The sequence below is a fragment of the Arachis ipaensis genome, chromosome B2, assembly GCF_059453495.1.
Source record: "Arachis ipaensis isolate K30076 ecotype BB chromosome B2, ASM5945349v1, whole genome shotgun sequence".
Taxonomy (NCBI): domain Eukaryota; kingdom Viridiplantae; phylum Streptophyta; class Magnoliopsida; order Fabales; family Fabaceae; genus Arachis; species Arachis ipaensis.
This window is the reverse complement of record NC_142437.1, coordinates 92,607,871-92,614,530: the sequence shown is the minus strand read 5'-3', so window position 1 is coordinate 92,614,530 and position 6,660 is coordinate 92,607,871. Positions and strand designations below refer to the sequence as shown.

The 6,660-nt window shown below is 33.9% G+C and overlaps 1 pseudogene across 1 annotated transcript; it reads left to right on the top strand.

Annotated features, from left to right (window-relative positions):
• Window positions 1-850: 850 nt before the first annotated feature.
• Window positions 851-6,190, top strand: LOC107625478 (transcription factor bHLH48-like; annotated as a pseudogene). The gene is made up of 7 exons (XR_015904763.1): window positions 851-1,514; window positions 1,624-1,759; window positions 1,928-1,993; window positions 4,869-4,937; window positions 5,215-5,286; window positions 5,664-5,871; window positions 5,989-6,190. The product of XR_015904763.1 is annotated as a transcription factor bHLH48-like (transcript).
• The last annotated feature ends 470 nt before the right edge of the window (window positions 6,191-6,660 follow it).

The following is a 6,660-nucleotide window of genomic DNA, read 5'->3' as shown; positions in this document are numbered from 1 at the left end:
AATAATTAGTTTTAATGAAAAATTTATTTATTTTTACGAACAAAACAAAAAATTTAGAGAAAATGACAACTCGATCTTTAACTTTTTGGTTGGCAGATATTTAAGTCTCTAAAAATTTAAAAATACATTTAAATTATTGACCTCTTCAAAATCTAGACACATCGATTTCTCTGGGTCTAATTTATTCCATTTTAAAATTTTTTTCACATGTACATCCGTGTCAACCGGGTCAATACAACGGAAGTTACGTTTAATTTTTTTATTAGGTCTGACAGACTCAAGTGAATATGAGAGATCGATATGTCTAAATTTTAAAAATATCAAAAACTTAAATATATTTTCAAATCCTTGAGGACTTAAATGTCCGCGAATCAAAAGGTTAACGACCTATTTATCCTTTTCTCAAAAATTTATTTCAATTAGAGTATGAATACATAGATAATTCATATAGTAACCGAAAATTTTAACACGTAGACAGTCAAGACAATTTTTTTTTTACTTATTTAGCGTTGATTTTAAATAGGTAATCGCTATGGTGTTTAAAGAATAATTCTTAACTTACTAAAAAAAATAAAAAATAAAAATTAATATTTAATTAAAAAAATTGTAACAATAAATCATTTTTAAATATTTAAAATTGACATATTATTTTTCTGTTAAGAAATAGGTATAAATGGGCACTAGACGAGAGACAGATAGCAACGTTGCTTTCAGAGTTCTTCAAATGGCGGAGAGGAACCAATCTCACAAAGAGAATCACAGACCAGAAACACACAGAAGACAGTTCAATTAGAGTGAGAAAGAAAGAGAGACATACCCAGAACCACATTGACCGCCATTAAAAGCGCTTTCCCCTTTTTTTAAGTCTTAGCATCACTTACAAGTTACAAATAATCATTTACTCCCAAACACGCCATAGTCCCTCATGCTTCCCTTTTAGCACTACAAGGCTTCAAAAAAAATCTCAAAACCCAACCAACAACGCTAGGTTCACGAGTTTCCCACTATTATCAACAATAGACCCGGTTCGGGCTTTTTCAGTTCGTTACGGTTCAGTTCGGTTTGTTTCTCTTTCTCAGTTCATGGAGCACGCCGCACTAGACTCCATCCAATTCAACGAGCAAATCCAGGGGCTAATGGCTCCGGCGCCGGAATCCACGAACTCCTTCACGGCGCTCCTCGAGCTACCTCCGCCACAGGCCGTCAAGCTACTCCACTCGCCGGATAAGGCTCCCACCGGTTCCGAAAAACCGCCCTGCCACGCCAGCATCCTGAAACCCTACCCCTCAATCATGAGCATCATCGACGGAACCCGCAAGCTCACGTTCCCTTCCAACACCGCCCTAATCGAGCGCGCTGCGAAGTTCTCCGTGTTCGCCGAAGAGGGACCGCCGGCTCCACCGGTGGCGGAGGTAAAAAACGAGCCGCCGGAGACCGATTCCAACCCAAGCTCGACTCAGTGCGATCCTGCGGTTGAGAACAAGGGCGCGAAGAGGAAGGAGCGAGAGAAGAAGGTAGTTCCAAAAACGCTCTAATCGATAAAACCATTCCGAGAAATTAGGGTTTCTGATTTTTTGAGCTAATTTAGGGGGCGAATTCGGTGGTTATGTGATAAAAACGCAGGTTAAGGCGAGGTCAAAGAAGAGCAAGAGTGTCGCTGCCGCCGAAAGTTCCGGCGACGGCGAGAAGCTTCCGTACGTCCACGTTCGCGTTCGTCGAGGTCAAGCCACTCACTGATAGCCATAGCCTAGCAGAGAGGGTAAACGTAATCTGTTTCTTTAATTTTAGTCATTAAATTAAATTTTAGCTTAGCAAAAAGGTTTAGTAACGATAGTTTTTTATTTTAAAAAATTAAGTACTAGTACTTTTACTTTTGCAAGTTATATTTATTTATAATTTTTATTTAAATTAATTGATTTGGTTTCAGGCAAGGAGAGAGAAGATAAATGCACGGATGAAACTTTTGCAAGAGCTGGTCCCCGGTTGCAACAAGGTCGGTCCATTCCCCTTTTACTCTTTAACCACTCTACTTGTTGCAATTAATAAATACTAGTAGTATTAATTAATAATTAATTTAATTTTTTTTTTGGGTTTTCTTTTTTATGATTATGTTATGATTTTCTGTCTAATTTGTCTCCGAAAAAGTGCAATTGTCTCTGGTTACGGGGTTTAAGAAAGGAAAGCACGAATCGGATTTTGTCGTTGTCAACTTTTAGCTTCAAGAAAAAGAAAGTGTATGCTTTTACCTCAAAAATAAATAAATAAATAAAAATAAAAAATGAAGCTACGCCGGCAAGTTCCACCAAGTCAGATATACGGGTGTCTTTTCTGAAAGTGGTCGTCTTCTTCTTTTCCAACTACGTCGTCGTCTTAACTTCTTGAGCGCTTCTTCTTTACCGATATCATCATCGTTGGTGCCATCTTCTTTTTCTCTTATTCTTCTCTAATTTCTTATTCTTCTTCTTTTATTTAATTTCTTTTTTTTATTCTCTTTTGTTATTATCATAGCTATATTCTTTTCTTATATATCTTCAAAAAATTAAAATACAAAAATTTTAATTTACAATATATAAATTTTAATAATATAAAAATTTTAATGTACGACACAAATTTTTAAAAGATTATATACTTAAAATATTGATATTTAACTAACAAAATATACATATACATATAATATAAATTTTGGTATATAATATAAAAAATTTAGTACACAATATAAAAAATTTTAGTGTATAACATAAAAAAAATTTAATAAACAGCACAGAAATTTTTAAAAAATTATATGTCTAAAACATTGATATCTAATAAATTTTTGTGATTTCTAATAAAAGTTTCTATATTAAAAAAACAAAAAAAAAATGACGCATGTGTATGTTTTTTTGGTTGAACTTAGTTAGGAAAAGACTTGTACGGGGCAACGAAGAAAAAAAACGCTCATTACTACTATTTACTAATGCGTATTTTAACCCTTCTTTATCGTATGTGTGGCATTGCCTTTTCTTTATTATTGGATTTAATTACAAGTTTACAACTTACAACTTAGAGTTTCTGAAGGTTAAATTTGTCATTCCAACTTGATCTTTCTGTTTTAGGCTTTAGCCTTTTAGCATATTTGGGAATGAAGAAATAAAGTCATTCTTACCCAAGCTATTTTAATAATTAATTTTACCATACAGAAGCAAATTTTACTATATAGTCCAAATAATACATAGGATGTATAAATTGTTTATGTAAATTTTTTAACATAAACGTTTAAAATTGTTTGACTCAACCACCTATTATTTCAAGAGTCACACAAACATAGTTGATTATGTAAATAAATAATCATCAAGGTTTTAATTTTTAAAATTTCCAAGCATACCTGTATGATATATCCAGTTAATGTTGCATGGATTTGGAGGTAAGTAATAGCAAAGATTTCTCCATCGTCCATTTGGTTTCGTCCCAGTAATTTATTTCTTACTTTGGATTTTAGACGTTAATTGTGAAAGAACCTGTTCTTAACCTAGACAAAGTTTCACATCAAGACAAGGATGTTACCCTAAAATTGAAGTATTGTGATTTTTATTTTTCTACAAATTAAATTTCTTTTTTAGGAAAGGACAAAAGATATACGCTACATGAGGTGTAACAGGACAGTTGGGGTAATCCTCATTGGTTTCTTTCCTCAACCTTCTGGCTTATAGAAGAGACAGGAGGGTCGCGGTGTGGGGGCGAGAGGAAAGGTTTCTAGCTGGATTTCTGGCTTCAAGTGAGAGACACATAGTTGGGTGTGTTGAAAGTTTGGGACTCTAAGGGTGTGTTTGGAAATACTTAACTTAAACTTATTTCAATCATTTTTATTTGTATAATCGATTTTTAAAATAATTGATTATGTGATAATCAATTTATGTTTGGATTATAATCTTTTTAAAATATTTCTTTCTCTTAGAAGCTGTTTTTTAGCTTAAAATTATTAGTTTTGATTATAATATGTTTAAAAAATTTTACCCAAACATGATTATTTTCTTGCAAAAGACTTTTTTTTTTTGTGAAAATAAGTTTTATGTTGATGGTTTCCAAACACACCCTATGATATGTATCCATGGGTCCCCTAAAGGGAAGTTTAAATGTTAATCCAGCTTGTGATGGTGATGGTTCCATCATCTCACCGGGTTTGGTATCCATCAATCATTTAGGTGATTAAGAAAATGGGATGAGGAAAGAATGCATGCCTTTGGTAGTGCATCTACCCAACGGAGGGACCTAACTTGCTTTTAACATTGTACTTGATCAAAATCAGTTCCACCTAAAATCAATAGATACCTCTATCTACAAAATTTAAGTTTGTACTATGGGTTGTTGTGATAATGATATTTTCAAGTAGGGCCTTGAGTTATCCTATCTTGCAAGTCTGTATTGAGACACTGGATAATTTATCAGATGGCAACATTGATGTATTAGGGTCGCAAAATGTAATTTTTAACATTAGAATCATGGTTAATTCCTCCCCAAGATTTTGCACTCTTAGTGATTTTCGCCCATCATTACACGTGTCTCTTCTTTTCATTTGTTTCTGTATCTTTAGACGTTATAATCAGGATTAAGTTTGAATGTAGCTTATCTGAATCATGATGCAGAAAACAGATCATTGCGCTTTGCAGCAATGAGAAAAACTAGTCTGTATTAACCAAAATATATAAATCTAGTTGCTGAATGTTTTTCACCATTTGAAAAGAATCTAATTGGGACACTTAAATACAATTATCCCTTAGTGTTACTAATTCATGTGCTACTTTTTATCACGTTTGCATAAAGACTATAATGTTTTTTTCTCTCTTTGATCCATTAAGTTGAAATTAGCTGAGATGACAAAGTTTGCTTAACAGATATCAGGCACAGCATTGGTTCTGGATGAAATCATCAACCATGTCCAATCTCTACAGCGACAAGTGGAGGTCAGATTCTGATATCTCTGACATTCTAATTGTAGGAAATTGTTTTGGCACAAAATGAGAATTGAGAAGTGGCTGTTAGCAATCTGGTTCTTAGTCTAACTGGATAATGCAACAATCTTTGTCAATGTTTGATCTACCAAGTGAACTGTAAACGTAAACGTATATAAAATTATTGCGAAGAACTGTGGATCCTTTCTATTGGAACACTCTGCAGTTTTATTTGAGTTATACCGATCAAACTTTTTCTCATTCTGATTTACTTATGATCTCGTTTCAGTTTTTATCAATGAAACTAGCAGCAGTTAACCCAAGAATTCATTTCAACCTTGACAGCATAATGCCTAATGAAGTAAGTATTTATGAATTGATTTTATTTTCCCCATTGTCTATTCTGCTGAAAAAGAATTTAAATATATTTCTTTGGGCTCCAGATGGGAGATTCCATCTATTATTTCTCAGTAAAACACAAATGCTTGCACTCAATTATCTAGATCCATCATAGTTGCTAATTGAAATTTCTCTGGGAAATTTTACCAAAAGACCATTGCATTTGCTCCTCCATTCCATAAATTGATGGTAACTATCATTGAAAATAATGCTTGATAGTGTTCAGTTGGAGTTGGCATAGGTTTTGTCGTTTTTAGATGAAGCAACCGGTCCACTTCAGCCAATTCGGATTTTATTTACTTTCCAACTGCTGATAAAATTTTGTTTGCCAACTTAAAGGGGGCATCTCTAATGGACAGTAGCATTCCTAACATGGCTTCACCCCTCATGTGGCCGGAAATCCCAAACAATGGAAATAGAGAACAATATCAGCAACCATGGCAATTTGATGCATTCCAGCAACCAGTTTGGGGAAGGGAAGAAGAAAACCCCAATTTCATGACTCCAGAAAACTCAATGTTGAGTTATGATTCATCAGCTAATTCAGGTAGATATGGGTTAAGCTTCTATTTCACCGGCATCTTCTGAAACAGCACATTAAATTTTTATCCAATTTAAACTCATCGGTTTTCCTACCAAAAAACTACATTGGTTTCCTTAATAGGGATTGCAGCTGTGTTTGCATTACTGAAGATCACAAACAAATCTGGGAGGGGATGCTAATGAATAAGATAGCACATTCAAGCAGTTATCAAACAAACTAGAAAACTCTTAAATTTGTTCAAATTAATACATTTGCATCGCGTAGACAAGTACAGGGCTGTTATTAAATGTGTCATGAGAGCATGGGAATTCTAAATCTGATTTTCTTATTTTTATTTTTTGTTAAATTACCTTTGAATTTAACAACTAGATTGTGATACAGTACCTCTGCAATCAAATCAGTTGAAGATGGAGCTGTGAAGGGAGTACAGAAGTGGTGTGACTAGTAGCAAATAGCCTAGTATTGTATATATCAATATAGTATTAGCAGTTAGCAGTGATTTGAGGAGCCTCATCATTTGCAGAGTTTCCTTGTCTTCTATTTTGTCAGTCAGTTGGAAACTTGGAATTTCTTCAGCCAGCAAGGAAGAAGAATTGGTATGCTATTTTTATATAAAATATTGGTGTTACTACTTACTATGTATACCTACAGTGGGCATTCAATCAATGAGGTGATTGAGTCTGAGTGATTCAAATTGTAAGATCATTTCCTTGAACGCCACTGTAACTTAACTATCATTGAAGTTTGTTGCTTTGTCCATTAAGTGTTCCGAAGAGGGTTTGTTCTTTTGTG